The sequence below is a fragment of the Triturus cristatus genome, chromosome 1_2 (genome assembly GCF_964204655.1).
Source record: "Triturus cristatus chromosome 1_2, aTriCri1.1, whole genome shotgun sequence".
Classification (NCBI taxonomy): domain Eukaryota; kingdom Metazoa; phylum Chordata; class Amphibia; order Caudata; family Salamandridae; genus Triturus; species Triturus cristatus.
This window is the reverse complement of record NC_140580.1, coordinates 1,078,778,037-1,078,797,353: the sequence shown is the minus strand read 5'-3', so window position 1 is coordinate 1,078,797,353 and position 19,317 is coordinate 1,078,778,037. Positions and strand designations below refer to the sequence as shown.

At 52.1% G+C, this 19,317-nt stretch overlaps 1 protein-coding gene across 8 annotated transcripts in view; it reads right to left on the bottom strand.

Moving 5' to 3' along the window:
• SEC16A (SEC16 homolog A, endoplasmic reticulum export factor) overlaps positions 1-19,317 on the bottom strand; it is a 559,433-nt gene that overhangs the window by 166,450 nt on the left and 373,666 nt on the right. The gene's annotated exons all lie outside the window — the stretch shown is intronic.

The following is a 19,317-nucleotide window of genomic DNA, read 5'->3' as shown; positions in this document are numbered from 1 at the left end:
TAGATCCACTACTCAAAGAAGCTCCTTTATTTGCCTTTAAAAAGGACAAAAGTATTGCCAACCAGATCGTACGGGCAGCTATGCCCAAAACCAAAAAAGTCTCAATCAGAAGTTTTCTGAATCTACCGCCTATTCATGGTCATCATAAATGCGGCACATGTACATGCTGCGAGTCAACTATAGAAGGTGACTGTTTTTCGCACAACGGAATGCACTGGAAACACGAGACGTTTTCTAACTGTAAATCCAAATTCGTGGTTTATGGGATACTGTGCCCCTGCACTAAGTTGTATATTGGCAAGACCAATCAAGAGATCAGACAGAGAATCCAGCAACATAAATCAAGAATTCGGAAACAAGTTCCAAATGCACCTTTAGTCAACCATTGGTCCTTAAAAAATCATACTGAAAGAGATTTGAAATGGACAATTATCTCTAAAGTTAAACAAGACGCCAGAGGTGGGGATCTGGACTCAAAACTATTGAGACGGGAAGCAATGTTGATTATTAAATTCAACACTTCAGTAGTGACCTAGCTCTCTGGGACACCCCCGCGCCGCACGGCCACCAGCTGCTGCGTGTGCTCTCCCTCCCTGCCTGCCTCGCTACCGGCGCGTGACCACGCCCCCGGCCCCCGAGCGGCGTGGTCCCTGCTCTCCTAACCTGCCCCTGCTGTTTTGACTTGTCTATCTGCTTTTGTATAATTGTATTGCCTGTTTTTTATTCTGTACTGTGTATTTCATTTCCTGTTCGCCGCTGTCTTCGCCGCCGTTCACCCTCCCTCCCCGCTTCCCGCCACCGCCGCGAAACCCCGCCCCTTTTGCCTTCTGTACCCTCCCCGCTCCCGCCTCCCAGCTGCTCCGCCCCCCCGCGCACTTGGCCATATATGGCGACCGTGCGACGCAGGTGAGTGTGACCTAGCTCTCTGGGACACCCCCGCGCCGCACGGCCACCAGCTGCTGCGTGTGCTCTCCCTCCCTGCCTGACTGCCTCGCTACCGGCGCGTGACCACGCCCCCGGCCCCCGAGCGGCGTGGTCCCTGCTCTCCTAACCTGCCCCTGCTGTTTTGACTTGTCTATCTGCTTTTGTATAATTGTATTGCCTGTTTTTTATTCTGTACTGTGTATTTCATTTCCTGTTCGCCGCTGTCTTCGCCGCCGTTCACCCTCCCTCCCCGCTTCCCGCCACCGCCGCGAAACCCCGCCCCTTTTGCCTTCTGTACCCTCCCCGCTCCCGCCTCCCAGCTGCTCCGCCCCCCCCGCGCACTTGGCCATATATGGCGACCGTGCGACGCAGGTGAGTGTGACCTAGCTCTCTGGGACACCCCCGCGCCGCACGGCCACCAGCTGCTGCGTGTGCTCTCCCTCCCTGCCTGACTGCCTCGCTACCGGCGCGTGACCACGCCCCCGGCCCCCGAGCGGCGTGGTCCCTGCTCTCCTAACCTGCCCCTGCTGTTTTGACTTGTCTATCTGCTTTTGTATAATTGTATTGCCTGTCTTTTATTCTGTACTGTGTATTTCATTTCCTGTTCGCCGCTGTCTTCGCCGCCGTTCACCCTCCCTCCCCGCTTCCCGCCACCGCCGCGAAACCCCGCCCCTTTTGCCTTCTGTACCCTCCCCGCTCCCGCCTCCCAGCTGCTCCGCCCCCCCGCGCACTTCGCCATATATGGCGACCGTGCGAACGCGCAGCGTGCATGCGCAGCGGGCGCGCCGATTGAGCGCCAAAGGTGCGCCAAAGGTAAGCCCGTCTGCGCCCGTCCGTGCCTGGCCCGCGCCCAGCGCCCGAACCCCTGGCTCCCGAGGACCCCAGCCCACCCGCCAGACGTACGACGCCGCCACCCTCAACGCACTCAACACCGGCCGAACCCCGGGATGCCACCAAGCCGCCCCGAGACACACCCACGGACCCTTCAGCTGCCACGCCTGCAAGTACACCTGCATCCGGACCTGCCTCGCACCAGCACCCGCCAACTCGAACACCAGCAGCACCCTCCTCAAGTGCATCCTGCTTAACACCCGCTCCGTCCACAGACACGCCATCGAACTCTGGAACCTCCTCGACACCACAGCTCCAGACGTTGCCTTCCTCACGGAGACCTGGATGAACGCCTCTTCAGCTCCAGACATCGCCATCGCCATCGCCATCCCAGAGGGCTACAAGATCACCCGGAAGGATCGCACCGCCAACCAGATGGGAGGAGGCATCGCCATCATCCACAGGAACACCATCCGTCTCACGACCAGCACCGACAACACCCTTACCACCGCCGAACACCTGCATTTCCAGATCCACACCGACCCGAAGACCACCCTCAGAGGCACCCTGATCTACCGACCTCCGGGACCACGCACCCAATTCAGCGAGGACATCGCCGACTTAGTCAGCCCGCATGCCCTTCCCTCCGCTGACTACATCCTCCTGGGGGACCTCAACTTCCACCTGGAGAACAACAACGACCGCAACACCAGCACCCTGCTCGACAACCTCGCCAATCTTGGACTCAAGCAGCTGGTGTCCACCCCCACCCACCTCGCCGGACACACACTCGACGCAGTCTTCTCATCCAGCACAGACATCGACTTCAGCCACGCCACAGAGCTTCAATGGACGGACCACAGCTGCGTCCACTTCACCTTCAAAAGAACGACGACCCACCACCACCAGCAACAGGCTGCCCGCAGAAGCTGGAACAAGATCACAGCCGACCAGCTAGCCACCTCCCTGAGCCAGCACCCCCCTGCCAGCTCAGCGAACCCCAGCCAGGCCGCCGACAACCTCACGAAGTGGATCAGACACTGCGCGGACGAATTCGCCCCGCTGAGGACCCCGCCCAGCAGACCCGGCAGCAAGAAAGCCCCATGGTTCACCGACGAACTCAAGAGCTCCAAGAAGAACTGCCGAGCCCTCGAGAAAGCCTGGAGAAGGGAACCAACACCGGACAACAGGGCCACCTTCAAGCTTGCCACCCGGAAGCACCATCAGATGATCCGCGCCGCCAAGAAAACTGCATTCAAGGACCGGCTAGACAACAACGCACACAACTGCAAGGAACTCTTCAACATCGTGAAAGAGCTTTCCAACCCCAGCGCAGGAAGCAACGACATCACCCCATCGCAAGATCTCTGCAACTCCCTCGCATCATACTTCCACAACAAGATCGCGGACATACACAACAGCTTCACCAACCAACCAACGCACACCACGACCGAACAACCACCCCCCACCACCACCCTCCACGCCTGGACTCCGATCAGCACCGAAGACACCATCCGCACGATGAACTCCATCCACTCCGGATCGCCGACCGACCCCTGCCCTCACCACGTCTTCAACAAGGCCGACGCTGTCATCGCACCCCACCTGCGAGACATCATCAACACATCCTTCGACACCGCCACCTTCCCTGAGAGCTGGAAGCACGCCGAACTCAGCGCTCTACTCAAGAAACATACAGCGGACCCCACCGAACTCAAGAATTACCGCCCCATCTCTCTCCTCCCGTTTCCGGCCAAAGTCATCGAGAAGACCGTCAACAAGCAGCTGGCCGCCTACCTTGAGACGAATGGATCCCTCGACCCCTCACAGTCTGGCTTCCGAGCCAACCACAGCACCGAGACCGCCCTCATCGCCGCCACCGATGACATCCGAGCCCTGATGGACAACGGAGAAACAGCGGCCCTCATCCTCCTAGACCTCTCCGCAGCATTCGACACTGTCTGCCACCGCACCCTAGTACAGCGCCTCAGCAACGTCGGAATCCAGGAGAAGGCTCTGGAATGGATCATCTCCTTCCTCGACGGAAGAACACAGAGAGTCCGCCTACCACCGTACAAGTCAGAGGCCACCGAAGTCATCTGCGGCGTCCCGCAAGGATCCTCGCTGAGCCCCACCCTCTTCAACGTCTACATGAGCCCCCTCGCGGCCATCGCAAGCCAACACAACCTCAGCATAATCTCCTACGCCGACGACACCCAGCTGATCCTCTCCCTGACCAACGACCCCGCCGCCACCAGAGCCAACCTGCACGAAGGGATGAAAGAGGTAGCAGAGTGGATGACGACCAGCCGCCTGAAACTGAACTCAGACAAGACGGAGGTCCTCATCCTGGGCTCTTCACCCTCCGCCTGGGACAACTCCTGGTGGCCTCCCGCCCTGGGCACCGCACCCAAACCGACAGACCACGCACGCAACCTAGGCTTCATCCTGGACTCCTCCCTCTCCATGACCAGGCAAGTCAACAACGTCTCCTCGGCGTGCTTCAACATCCTACGCATGCTACGGAAGATCTTCTGGTGGATCCCCACCGACACCAGGAAGACCGTCACCCAGGCCCTCGTCACTAGTCGACTGGACTACGGCAATGCCCTCTACGCCGGTACCACCGCCAAGCTCCAGAAGAGACTCCAGCGGATCCAGAACGCCTCAGCCAGACTCATCCTCGACATCCCACGAACCAGCCACATCTCCGGACATCTGAGAGACCTACACTGGCTCCCCGTCAACAAAAGAATCACCTTCCGCCTCCTCACCCACGCACACAAAGCCCTACACGACCAAGGCCCGAGCTACCTCAACAACCGAATCAACTTCTACGCTCCCAAATGCCACCTCCGATCAGCCAACCACGCCCTCGCCGCCATCCCCCGCATACGAAGAGCGACCACAGGAGGAAGGTCCTTCTCCTACCTGGCCGCCAAGACCTGGAACTCCCTCCCAACCAACCTGCGCCTGACCCAAGACCACCTCTCCTTCAGGAAGAAGCTGAAGACCTGGCTGTTCGAGCAGTAGCGGCACCCCCCCTCCCCCCAGCGCCTTGAGACCCTACGGGTAAGTAGTGCGCTCTATAAATGTCTTTGATTGATTGATTGACGGTTTAAATGAACTATCAGAAATTTTCAACTTGTAATAAACATTCACAACACAGGAATTTGACAGACACTGGATATTACCTATGGGAACGCCCACATAGCAGGGCGACAAAATGGAAACATATTAAAAATTCTTTTTTTTTTTTTTCCTCTCTCTCTATAGTATAAAATCAATAAACACATTTTCACCAGAGCAGAGATCCATAATATGGGTACAATCTTTTATGATCGAGTAAACGTTGTCTATTTCATCAGTTGGAGAACCCACAAAAAAGTCAAGGACGACATCCGGACCAGATCAACAAAAAAGATCTACCGGATTATGGACCACAGTTCCACAATAGTGCCAACCACAGCGCTGCGGTAACACGCCTAGCAAATAACAAGAATTTCTCCATATTTAACACCAGAAGCTAAAAACGGGATTCACAGGGCAAGAGGTGTTTGTAACACATCAAAGATCTCATGGCTCCGTTAATAACACAGCAGCGATTTGCCATATATGCACCTTTACGTCTTTTGTCTGCTGATCACTAGATAGAATAAATAAAGTTTCCTGTACGAAAAGCAGCCAGTGTCAGTCAAGAACCACAATCCCCAGAAGCCACCATCTGTACGCGGTGTGCTCACGTGACGCGTCACAATTTAACAACGTATTCCGACGGAAGGAGAAACGAAGCACAGCAGCTGCGTGTGAGAACCCCACTGAGACGCGGGAATTTCGTTTCATTTAGGTAAGGCAGAGACCAACTGCTGCTCTGTGTACTGTTCGTACACAACTGTTAACTGATCCCTCGAAAAATCGCTCACGTGTGTCATTCTTTTTGGGCCCGTAGTGTGACGAACGCAATTGGCAACTTTGAAGCCATCTTAACACACGAACTGTAACAGAATAATTTGTATCGAGGCGGCGGACGTAATTGGAACCGAGATATCGGATATTCTACACCTCGACGGACACCTAGAAGCAAGCTCCTAACAGTCAATCACATAGACTATGACTTTAAAGAGACTACTAACTTACGCTTGTGTCAGAAGATGGTAGAAATCGAGTGAATTTGTGTATTTTTCACTTTTGGTTTGGCAGGTAGAAATTGAATTATTTTTTACTTCTGGCTTGGCAGGTTGAGGTAGACGTTTAGTTCATCTAATCCCCCTGCGAGACACAGACTGCATTCAATCTGCAGGTGAGATTTTTCTAAACATAGCGCAGTCACCCGAGATAAAAAGAGACAGGACATTGGTTAAAACAATTTTTCGTTTACTTTGTTTCAGCGCACAATGGTCCTGAAGAGGATCCCAGCAAGAAAAGGGTTCCGAAATGCGTAGACCTTACTAGTTAAGGCCAACCAATTGAGAAAAAAAGATTTTGATAAAGAACAAAGAGTTTAAAAATACGACTATACGTTTTTTATGGTGGCCTACACGTGTCATTGACACGTTTTCATTGAGTTGTATATAATGAACAGTATGAATGAGTGTGAGTGGGTATGAATGCTGTAAAGAGTGGAATATTAATGTGAAGTTGTGTTTTTTTCGAAGGTTTTGTTTTTTTGTTTTTTCTTAGAGGTGTCCAAAAATTAAAAAATTGTTGCATATATTCAAAAAAAGTAATGTGTACACCACGGTGTGGTTTACGACTATGAAATATTAGATGTTTTAAAATGTAAATGCAATGTAATTAAATTACCAGTGTCTGATTAAATCTGACTAAAAAAGTAGTCGAAAGTGTGATTGTTTCAGTCAATACACACGATAAAAGAGTTGGCAAAAGCCATTTGCAGCATTGGCATATTATTAGGTACTTATGATTAGTAGACTTGGCCTTGCTGCCATTTAAGTCAAAACCCAGAACTGTTGTTTCTGTTTTGGAGATGGGCTGCTATCGCGGTTAAATGGATACGTATTGAGTTGTATGCCAGACTGCATCGGTATAGGTGTAGGAGGTAACAGATGATGTTTTGAATGGATGCGTCCAGCGGGTTAATGTCATTGTTGTTGCAGTAAATGACGAACCTTTTCCATTTAGCCGCATAGCAAGCTCTGGTAGTGGGTCTCCTGGCCTCCTTGATGATATCCATACAGTCAGGTGGCAGGTTTAGATAGCCAAACTCTAAGACTTCAGGAGCCAGATTGCCAGGTTCAGCTGTTGCGGATCTGGGTGCTGAATCTCGCCATGGTTCTACGTCAAAAGCGCGGGTTTGATCCGCAGCCTTTGATGCGGCACCACGGAAAGTTCTAGAAAGGTGGTGTACCATGGTTGGCGCGCCCATGTGGGAGCAACTAGGATGAGTGTCAGTGAGTGTTGTCGCAGTTTGCGCGCCACTAGAGGTATTAGTGGCGCTGGGGGAAAAGCGTGTGCAAATCTGCCGGACCAGTTCATCCATATCGCATTGCCCTGTGACTGTGGGAACCTGGCGGCAAAGCTTTGGCATTTAGCGTTTTCGTTTGTGGCGAATAGGTCTATCTCTGGTTGGAAGTACGGTTGGAGAACTGACGGATGTAGCTCCCACTCGTGCATCTGGTGGCTGTGTCTGTGGAGCAGATCCGCCATCTGGTTGTCTTTGCCGGGGAGGTGTTCTGCCATGAGGAATATGTTCCTCAGAATGGCCCACTTCCACATGCTCTGAGCCAGATGAGACAACTGTGGAGAGTGTGTTCCTCCCTGCTTCTGTATGTAGTACATGGCAGTCATGTTGTCCGTCCGGATCAACACGACTTTGTTGCACTAGTGTACTTTGAATGCCTTCATGGCTAGGAAGATTGCCATCAGTTCCAGAACGTTGATGTGCATCTTCTTTTGTTGCGTTGTCCATAGTCCCTGCACTGTGTAAGTGAGTACATGAGCTCCCCAACCCTGGAGAGAGGCGTCCACTGTCAGTATTATTTGTGGAACAGGCTCTTGGAACGGTCGGCCCTTGCAAAGGTTTTGTGGATTCCACCAATGCAGAGAGTTGTATGCCCGACCGCTCACCAACACTAGGTCTTTTAATTGCCCGTGAGCCTGATTCCATTGACGTGCTAAGCACTCCTGAAGCGGGCGCATATGTAGTCTCGCGTGCGGGACTATGAAAATGCAGGAGGCCATCATGCCTATCATCTGCATGAACACTCGTGCAGGAAGGGAGTGTGGAGGTTTGAACTTTGAGATCAGCAGTTGTATGCTGTTGATCCTCACGAAATTTGGCTGAGCTGTGGCTGCCAGAGTGTTTATGGTCGCGCCCAGGTACTGTCGTACGTGTGCGGGTTGGAGATGTGATTTTGAGTAATTTAGTGAGAATCCCAGACTGTGAAGAAGGTGAATGGTGAGGGACATGTGGCTGGCACATTGCTGGGCTGACTTTGCCTGAACAAGCCAGTCGTCCAGGTAAGGGAAGACGTGAACGTGTTGTCTCCGTAGATGTGCCGCCACTGTTGCTAGGCACTTGGTAAAGACCCTGGGTGCTGTTACTCCGAAGGGGAGAACTTTGAACTGATAGTGATTCCCCTGAATGGTGAACCTGAGATATTTCCTGTGTGAAGGGTGTATGGGTATGTGGAAATGCGCATCTTTTAGGTCCAGTGTGGCTAGGAAGTCTCCCTGACTGAGTAGCGGGAGAACCTGCTGTAGGGTGAGCATATGGGAATGCTCTGAGAGAATGTATTGGTTGAGGGGTCTCAGGTCTAGTATAGGTCTGAGCGACCCGTCCTTTTTTGGGATTAAGAAGTACAGAGAGTACACCCCTGTCCCCTGCTGGTTGACGGGCACGACCTCTATTGCACCTTTTTGCAGCATACTTAGCACTTCCTGCTGCAATAATGCCAAGTGCTCTACGGACATAGGACGGTGCTTTGGCGGTATGTTGGGTGGAGTGGACGTTAATTCGAGACAGTAACCGTGCTGGATAATGTCCCTGACCCACCTGTCTGTGGTGATGGTTTTCCACGCTGACAGGAACCGCTGGAGTCTCCCCCCGACAGGTGTTATGTGGTCGGGGGGCAGGGAGAGGGCGTCACTGTTTGTTGCCGTAACCGCGTCCTCTGCCCTTGGTGCTGGAGCCACGATATCCACCTCTGTTGGTTTTATCATAGGTACTTTGTGTGCCCCCTTTAGTGTACTGCTGCTGTGACCCCTGACCTCTAGCTGCACCTCTATTCCCGGGGCGACGAAAGGAGCCACTACGAAACTGCTGCGTCTGCAGAGCCCCCATTGATTTCGCAGTGTCCGTGTCTTTTTTAATTTTCTCGAGGGTAGTGTCAACTTCAGGGCCAAATAAATAGTCTGGGTTGACCTGCTGATTCAGGATATTGTTCTGAATCTCTGGCTTGAAGCCTGAGATTCTCAACCATGCATGCCGTCTGAGCATGACGCTGGTGTTGATCGCCCTCGCCGCTGTGTCGGCTGCATCCAGTGCGCACTTGATGGATGCATTGGTAAGGAGTTGTCCCTCTCTAATGAGGATCTCCGCTGCCTCTTTATATTCATCCGGCAAATGTTGGAGTAGTGATTCGAGTGTGTCGTAATGGGACCTATCATAACGGGCCAGGAGTGTGTTGGCAATGCGCCAGATGTTCGCTGCTTGCGCTGCAATCCCTTTGCCTGAAGTTTCCAGCACTTTGGACTCCTTGTCTGGGGGAGGAGCATCACCAGTTGTTTGTGAGTGGGCTCTCTTGCGAGCATTAGCAACCACCATGGAGTCCAAAGGTAACTGACCCCTGATGTACATAGGGTCTCCGGGTGCAGGCTTGTACTTTTTTTCAATCCTGGGGTTTAGCACCCGTGCCCTGGTTGTTTCCTTAAAAATGTATTTGGCAGGTTTGAGAACCCCTTTCAACATGGGCAGAGTCTTGACAGTTCTTTCGGAAGAGGCGAAAGTGTCCACCAAGAAGTTTTCTTCGACAGTGTCAGAATGGAGTTCCACTCCATGATTGGCAGCAGCCCGTTCTATGAGGGCATTAAAGGCAGCAGTGTCCTCTGTGGGAGATATCTTTACGTTATAAAGCTGCGTGTCATGGGTATCTGGTGCGGTACCCTGGTCTGTGGGGTCATCCCATGCTTGATCTGGGTCTTGCAGGTGATCATCAGGATCGATATCCCCAGGGTAGGTGGTATCATCCCCTACATAGTCCTCTACTGCGTCCGCCTCTGAAGGCGTCGGAGAAAATGACGGTGGATCCTGATGGAAGGGTTGAAAGTGTTCATGAAGCACTGGCTCTGACCCTGCCTGCAATTTGTGTTTGAGAGGAATTTTATAGGAGTCCAATCCCCTCTCTGGCGTGATTTTCCGCTTGCGGAGCATCAACCTGCCAGTGTTGGCGTCGATAAATTGTGGCTGTGAAGGCTCGAGATCTGTTTGTCCAGTGGATGGGGACTGCGTCTGGCGGACACGTGTCCGAATCTCGAACAGTTTCGGCGCCGTGGGCGGCGGCAACCCAAACGTGATGTTGGTTGGCACCGAGGGTGCTTTGGAAGCCTTGTGCGTGTCGGGACCCGACGTAGAGTGGAGGGCTGCCCGTTCTCTGATGCGTTGCAACGATGCCGAGACCTGTTGCACGGTGAACGCAGATGGCTGTTTGGAACCGCTCGGCACCTTGGAGGTAGGCGTCGAAGCGGCCCCCGACTTCTTTGCAGTCATGGGGTCATCGATCCGAAGGGAGGTATCGACGCTTGTTGGAGTCGATGACTTGGCTGGCGCCGCCGTCGTAGACGTCGACGGGGTGGCCACCTTGACTTTGGTGGTTGGGGCCGATGTCTTCAGTGCCAGAGGCCGAGGTGCCTTGTGGGGTCCGAGGGCCTTCTTCTTCGGCTCAGTAACCGTATCCGCTGCGGTGAGCTCGGCACCGAAATCCCTTTTTGCGCGGTCGGAGCCGATGACCTTTGCCGGCGCCGAAGGAGTGGAGGTTTGAGGCCTTCGAGCCGATCACAACCAGTTTCACTTTCGGTTTCGATGGAACTGGTGCGGTGGATGGTTTCGGTTTCGCTGAAGGGAATCCAGTCGTCTTCGACAATAATGGCTCTTGCGAGTCGTTCGACGCCGGGCCTGAAGGCGGGGCCGAAGAACCTTGAGATTGATCTCGGCTAAGGCCCGAAGGCGATCCCTCGACCTGAGCCTCATGACGACGTATTTTGTCGGCCTCCGTATCGACGGGTTGGCCTAGCTCCTCGCTAGAGCTATCTTCCTCGGCCCCAAAGGCCTCATCGTAGTCTCCTACCTCGTCGATGACTTCTTCTCTCTGAAAGATCACCTCATCGCCGTATTCTGATCGGGAATCGGGTTCGGAAGCGGGGCTGGAGTCTACTTCTTCCACGCTCTCGGCGTCCTCGTCTTCGGTGCTAAAGATGTTGGCCGGGGCAGGCGCCGATTGCTGCGCCTCTAATCTCGCCGCCCGTCGATTCCGGAGAGTCTTCTTTGATCGGAAGCGGGCACAGGCCATACATTTCGACTCATCGTGATCCGGTGAGAGACATTTGTTGCATACCGGGTGGACGTCGATGTGTGGGTATTTCGCGTGGCATAAAGGACACCGTTAGAATGGAGTCCTCGATTCCATCGTCGATCGAAGTTCGATGTTCGGACCAAACTGTTCTGAAAAGCTGGAAGAAGGTGCTAAAGCACTAAAGAAACTAGTCGATACCGAACGGGAACAGTACCGATGATAACTAAAGGCCTTTTGGCCTTCAACTGAATTTTCCTAACTTGAGCTAAGATAAGCACATCCGAACCCAATGGCGGAAAAAAACAATCTAAGGATGGAGAGGATGCCCATGCGCACTGTGGTCCAGGGGAGGAGTCACCTACCTCGTGATACTTCGAAGACTCTTCCAGGACAACGTGCAAACATCCGGACCCAACACTAGGCGGCGATCTATGCACAGATATGAATTCAGCAGCCCACATGCCTCGAACCATCAGTATCATAGCCTGAATATCCTGAACTCGGTGCTCGGGATGATAGGCCTGAAACTGCACTGCGCCCAGACCAGCTCAGATGAAAGGAAGCGTCTGAGAGGAAGTCAGGTGCAAATTCGGTACGTTTATAGTAAACCTTAGCGAATGCAGGAGGTTCACCATAGTCTGGAGGTGGGAGACGAAAGCATGGGGCGAGCCCATCAGTCATTGAGATAGAGAAAGGCAGACACCCCTGATTTGCTCAGATGAGCTGCGACCACCACCATCACTTTGATGAACACCCGAGGGCGCTGGTAAGGCCAAAGGGGAGCACAGTGAACTGAAAATGCTCATGGCCTACTGTAAACTGCAGGGAGCGCCGATGAGCAGACAGGAATGTGAAAGGAATATGCTACTTACCAGTATGCATCTGTTCTTGGCATGTAGAGCTGCAGGTCTATACACTGTGCATAGATCGCCATCTGGTGTTGGGCCCGGATGTTTGCAGTTTGTTTTTCCTCTTGGAAAGTCTTTGGAAGTCACGAGGTCGGTGACTCCTCCTTTGGTTCGTATTGCGCATGGGCTTCGGCTCCATCCTCAGATTGTTTTTCGCCAGCAGGGAAAGATGGAGCGTAGTAATAACAGTAAAGAAACCCATGTGTGTTGTATCTAAATAAGATAGACTGGAACAGATATAGGTAGCCGGGGAGGCGTGTGGGCGTGTATAGATCTGCAGCTCCACATGCCAAGAACAGATGCATACTGGTAAGTAGCATATTCCGTTCGAGGCATATGAGCTGCATATTATACACTGTGCATAGACTATATAGCAGTATCCAACCCTAGCGGCGACCACCGGCATCCGTTGCAGTTGTTTGGAACAGTGTTTTTAGTACAGCCTGGCCCACACTAGCTTGTTGCTTGCTTTGCACATCTACACAGCAATGTTTTGTGAAGGTGTGCGGTGTTGACCATGTCGCTGCTTTGCAGATGTCATCTAGTGGTATGTTTCCTAGAAAAGCCATAGAAGCCCCTATCTTCCTTGTAGAGTGGGCTTTAGGGGGAACAGCTAGCGTTCGTTTTGCTTTGTGGTAGCAAATCTGTATGCATTTTACAATCCACCTAGCTATCCCGGATATAGAAATAGGGTTGCCTTTATGTGGTGGAGAGAAAGAGACAAATAGCTGTTTGGTTTTTCTGAAAGGTTGTGTTCTTTGGATGTAGTAAAGTAAGGCCCTTTTAACATCCAGTGTGTGTAAAGCCCTTTCCGCAACGGTTTGAGGTTGTGAGAAAAAGAGTGGTAATTCTACCGACTGGTTTAGATGGAAGGGAGAAATGACTTTGGGTAGAAATTTTGGGTTGGTGCGGAGTACAACCTTGTTCTGATGCATTTGGAGAAAAGGTTCCTGTATAGTGAGTGCTTGTATTTCACTAACCCTTCTAAGGGAAGTGATGGCCAGTAGAAATGCTGTTTTCCATGTGAGAAATTGCAGCTCACATTTATGTAATGGTTCGAAAGGGGGTCCCATTAGCCTTTTGAGAACTATATTCAAGTTCCAGACAGGTGAGGGTGGTACTCTGGGTGGAATTACTCTTTTGAGGCATTCCATAAAGGCCTTGATGGCAGGCACCCTGAAAAGTGATAGGTGCTGCCTGTTCTGTAAGTAAGCAGCAATTGCTGCGAGGTGTAACCGAATGGATGTATATGCTAGGTTACACCTTTGTAGATGGAGCAAGTAACATATGATGTGCTGTATGGACACATTTAGAGGGTTGATTGTGTTGTTGTGGCAGTAAACAACAAATCTTTTCCACTTTGCAGCATAGCATGCCATAGTAGTAGGGCGTCTAGCTTCCCTGATAATATTCATGCAATCAGGGGGAAGGTTAAGGTATCCGAATTCTAGGACCTCAGGAGCCAGATCGCAAGGTTGAGCTGAGCTGGGTCCGGGTGCCTGATCTCTCCATGGTTCTGGGTTAGGAGGCATGGTGAGAGGTGCAGCTTTTGGTGTGGTACTACCGAGAGTTCCGGCAGTGTGGTGTACCACGGTTGTCTGGCCCATGTTGGAGCTACTAGGATCAGTGTTAGGGAATGCTGTTGTAGCTTTCGCACCACTAATGGAATTAGAGGGAGAGGTGGAAAAGCGTATGCAAATTTGTTTGACCAGTTCATCCATATCGTATTGCCTTTGGACAATGGGTGTGGATATCTGGCGGCGAAGCTTGGGCATTTTTTGTTTTCGTGGGTGGCGAATAGGTCTATGTGTGGATGCCCCCACTTCTGAAAGAACTGGTTAAGAACCTGTGGGTGAAGTTTCCCATTCGTGAATCTGTTGCGATTGTCTGCTGAGCAGATCAGCCACGGTGTTTTGGACTCCTGGGACGTGTTGGGCCAGGAGAAAAATTTTCTGTGGAATTGCCCATCTCCATATGCTCTGTGCTAATTGAGAGAGCTGTGGAGAGTGTGTGGCCCCCTGTTTTTGAATGTAGTACATGGCAGTCATGTTGTCTGTGCGAATGAGCCTGGTTCCACTGGCGCGCTAAACACTCTTGGAGTGGACGCATCTGGAGTCTTGCATGGGGCACTATGAAAATGCAAGAGGCCATCATCCCTATCAGTTGCATAAACACCCTTGCTGGGAGAGAGTGTTGAAATATGAATTTTTGACGCAGAGCCTGTATATTTGCAATTCTGGCAGGATTAGGATAGGCTATGGCTTTTGAGGTGTCTATGGTGGCACCGAGGTATTGTTTTGTGTGTGATGGCACCAGGTGGGACTTTGGGTGGTTCACCGTGAAACCTAGCTGGTGAAGTAGTTGGATTGTATCGGCGGTGTGTCGCACACATTGTTCGTAGGACGTGGCTTTTATTAGCCAATCGTCCAAATACGGGAAGACGTGAATGTGCTGTCTTCTGAGGTGTGCCGCCACTACTGCTAGGCACTTGGTGAATACCCTTGGTGCTGTTAGCCCGAACGGGAGCACCTTGAACTGGTAGTGTTGCCCGTCCACTACAAATCTGAGGTACTTTCTGTGAGCATGGTGTATTGGGATGTGAAAGTATGCGTCTTTCAAGTCCAGAGTGGTGAGAAAGTCGTTCTGGGAGAGGAGTGGAAGAACCTGTTGAAGGGTTACCATGTGAAAGTGGTCTGAATGTATGTAAGTATTTAGAGGTCTGAGATCTAGGATAGGTCGTAGAGTCTCGTCTCTCTTTGGAATCAGAAAGTACAGGGAGTAGACCCCTAAATTTTGTTGATTCAGGGGGACCTGCTCTATGGCTTGTTTTTGCAGGAGGGAGATTACCTCCTGTTTTAATAACGTGGCATGTTCTTGAGACATTGGGCGTTGCTTGGGTGGAATGTTTGGGGGGGTAGATGTTAATTCTAGGCAATACCCTGAATGAATAATTTGGGTCACCCATCTGTCTGAGGTGATTGTCTCCCAGACGTGAAGGAAATGTTGTATTCTGCCCCCGACCGGAGTGGAATGGTCTGGAGGGAGCGGGGGAAAGTCATTGGGTAGGCGGTGTGGGCGGTATTTGTCTTGCCTCTGCCTTTATTATTGCCTCTGTATCCGCCTCTTTGATAACCCTTTGTGAAGGTAGATTGAGGAGGGGATTTGTAGGACGTGGATGCACTATCCGAGGAGTAACCTCTGCCCGTGCCCCGAAAGGAAGAGCGGCAAAAGGAGCGCCTAGGAGTGTGCGACTGTAGGGCTCCCATGGATTCCGCCGTATCAGTATCTTTCTTTATCTTCGAGGGCTTCATCAACTTTTGGGCCAAATAAATGTTGTTGGTCGAATGGGTGATTCAGTATGGAGGTTTGTACCTCAGGTTTAAAACCTGAAACTCTAAGCCAGGCGTGGCGACGGAGAAGGACACTGGTGTTTATGACCCTGGAGGCTGTATCTGCCGCATCTAGGGCACAGCGTATAGAGGTATTAGTTATAGTTTTTCCCTCTTGGATCAATTCATTAGCCCTATTTCTGTATTTTTCAGGGAGATGGTGCATGATGGTCTCTAACTCATCATAATGCGCCCGGTCGTATCTGGCCAATAGCGCTTGCGTGTTGGCGATACGCCATATATTGGCGGCTTGTGACGCAGTGCGCTTCCCTGACGCGTCTAGGAGCTTGGACTCTTTGTCAGGTGGTGGTGCTTCGCCTGACGCCTGAGAATTTGAACGCTTCCTAGCTGTAGATACCAGTGGTGCAGGGCCTTTAATGTATGAAGGATCTGTGGGGGCGGCTTTGTATTTTTTCTCTATACGGGGGTTTAGGACCCTAGCCTTGACTGGGTCTTTAAAAACCTCCGGTGCATGTTTGATTACTCCTTTTAACATAGGTAGAATGGCAGAAGACCTATGTGCATTATCGAAGGTGTCTAGGAGAAAATCTCCCTCCACTGGGTCAGTATGTAACTCCACCCCGTGATAATGTGCCGCCCTCTGTAGTAGGTGGTGAAAGCCTAACAAATCTTCTGGTGGGGATGGCCTAGATGGGTAAAGGTCATCCTGTGGGACATCTGGGATGTCCGGATTGTTATAGTCATTCCATGGGTCTGGAGATCCAGTAGGGGTGGGGTCTTGTGGCACTTCTGCTGGATCATAGTAAGGGTCCCCTAGATCATATTGGTCTGGAGACAGGGTTGGAGATCGATGAGGCAGGGGTGGAGAAGGTGGGGAGGGTGGAGGTGGTGGGGAAGGCACTCTGAAAGGGGAGGTAGCAGTGTCCTTCCTCTTTGGAGGTGGAGCTGGTTTGTCCAAGTGTCTTTTTTGAAGACAGTGTCAAAAGTCCAGTTTTTGGATCCTTGATGAGTGTCTTTTGCAGAGGATCCGGTGTGAAAAGTTCTTGTGACACTGGTTGTTCGGTCGGCGCAGAGGTTTTCGGGGACGACGGCTTTTTAGGCTTGTCTAAGCCGTGCTTCTTCGGGACCTCCGATTTTTTGTTCGGTGCCGAAAGAGGCTTCGGCACGGGAGTGTCAGTGCCGAGGGCCTTATGATGTTTGGTCGGCACAGAGAGGGCAGGTTTCGACACCGAGGGCTTTGGTGCTGGGCTCGGTGTGGAGGTGGAGGCCGATTTTTTCTTTGGTGCCGAAGGGTGTCTTTCGGTACCGCTGGTAGGCTGGCTCGAGCCCGAGCTGCCGGAACGCTTAACAGGCTTCTTAACCAGGCCCGAAGGTGGGGTTTGAGAAGCAGTATCCTTGGTCTTGCCTTGGCGCGAAGGCGTGACCGAAGCCTTTTTGGGTATCGGCGTGGGTGTGGGAGGGGGTATAGTACTCACGACCCTCTGCGCCGGGGTGATGTCCTCCACATCTGAGTCGTCGGCCTCGGAAGCACTGACGAGGTCGTCGTCCTCTTCTTCGATGTTCTGCTGTCCCGGAGCTTCGACGTCGTCCCCGAAGATGTCGACTGGAGCGGAGGTCAAGGAGTGCGCCATGTGCGTCTAGCCCTTCGATCTCGAATAGTCTTTTTAGATCTAAAAGACTTGCAGGCGGGACAGTCTCGGGCCTCGTGTTCAGGGGAGAGGCAGAGGTTGCACACCTCATGAAGATCGGTGTGGGGGAATTTGGACCCACATCGAGGGCACTTCTTGAAGGGAGTTCTCTCCATCAGCCGAGACCTGAGCCGGAATAGGCCCGAAGGTCGCCGTCGACGACCGGAATCGAAGAAGTGCCGAAGAGAAGGTGATTAAGATGATTTATTATCTAAAGGATCTCGATGAGCGAGGATTTTGCGCCGATCGCTGACCTGGAAAAGTTCGGAACCGGAGCGCGAAGTATTACATCCGAGCCCGATGGCGGAAAAAAACAATCTGAGGATGGAGCCGAAGCCCATGCGCAATACGAACCAAAGGAGAAGTCACCGACCTCGTGACTTCCAAAGGCTTTCCAAGAGGAAAAACAAACTGCAAACATCCGGGCCCAACACCAGATGGCGATCTATGCACAGTGTATAATCTGCAGCTCATATGCCTCGAACATAGGCATCCTGCAAGTCCAACTGTACCATTCAGTCGCTTGGGTGCATGGCAGACAAGACCTGAGCCAGAGTGAACATCTTGAACTTTACCAGTTTGAGGGAGTAGTTGAGGGCTTGAAGATCTAGGATAGGTCGGAGACCCTTGTCCTTTTTCGAGACCAGAAAGTATCGGGCACAACCATCACAGCCTACTTCTGGTGCCGAAACCCTCTCTATGGCTACCTTGGCCAAGAGAGTCATGACTTCCTCCTGAAGCAAAGTAAGGTGATCCTCCATGAGCCGGTCGTAAGATGGAGGCATAGAGGGAGGAGTAGTTTCAAATGGGAGGCAATGGCCCCTTCAGACTATCTGGAGAACTCACCTGTCCGAAGTGATGGTCTGCCAGTGGTGGAGGTGATGGCTGATCCTGTCACCAACTGGCCACCCATAATCTGGAAGTGCAAGACTAAGAGGGTTTGGAGGTTGAGGCTGTAGGGGAGTGGATGTCTGACCAGACCTCTGGCTGCCCGATCCACAGGGTCTTAACGATTTGCGCCCACGGCTGCACGGAAGTTGCTGAACTTGAGCGGTCTTGTGGCTTGGGTATGACTGGTGTGGCTAAAAGCTCCTTCCATAGCCACAAAAGGTAGATGGGGACATGTGACCACTGAGAGGCTCAAGGACTTGGCCATAGCCAGAGAGTCCTTAAAGCCCTCCAGCGCCATGTGAGCCTTGTCTCGAAAGAGACGAGTGCCATCAAAGGGCATGTCCTTGAGGGAGGCCTGGACATCTCTTGAAAAGCAATAAGGCCTCAACCAGGCTTGGCGTTGAACAGCCACTGTCGATGAAATTCGCTCTGCCCAGCAAGTTGGTTGTGTCAGGACCACAACGAATGGCAAACTTTGCTACATTTCTCCCGTTGGATACCGCTTAGAAGATGGCCCGGCGTCCTTCGGGATCTGTGGAAGCACTTGCGCAATAGTTTCCCACAGCGAGTGGGAGTAATGGCCCAATAAGCACACAGTGTTCACTAACCCCAGTGCAAAGCCAGCGGGAAAAAGAAAAACTGATGGAGCCCCCTCTGAGCCTCCGGAGCCGGAAGGCATGCTGGTAGGGTCAGGCGCGCAATTATGAGGCATATGGCAACATAAAATTCTTTAAGCTGGGCAGTTGTTGCTCCGGCTCCTAGAAAGGCGGGGAAGCACAGAGCTGACCCAGGTGCAGGTTCAGAAGAATGAGGACTAGAACGCCGAGACTCCTCAGTCGCGTCGCTGGCAGACGGGGAAAAGCCGCAGCACTTATGTTTTTTGTGCTTCTTACCTGACCAACTCAACGAATGTGAGTGGGAAGACCAAGACTGAGGACTCCCGGAGCGGTGCCCGGAGCTCTCTCTCGACCGGGACCGTGAATGAGATCTCTGAGGAGAGTGATGTGGTGCGGAGCACTGGGCCATAAGCAACTTTAGGGACCGCTCCCTTAAAGCTTAGGGAGCCATTGACCGGAAGTCAGAGCACGACTTAAGAGTTGTGACCGTGTTCCAGGCACCAGAGACAAAAGAGGTGTGGGTCCATCACTGACATGCCACAGTGACAGGCGCTGCACGGTTTTAAACCAGAAGTCTT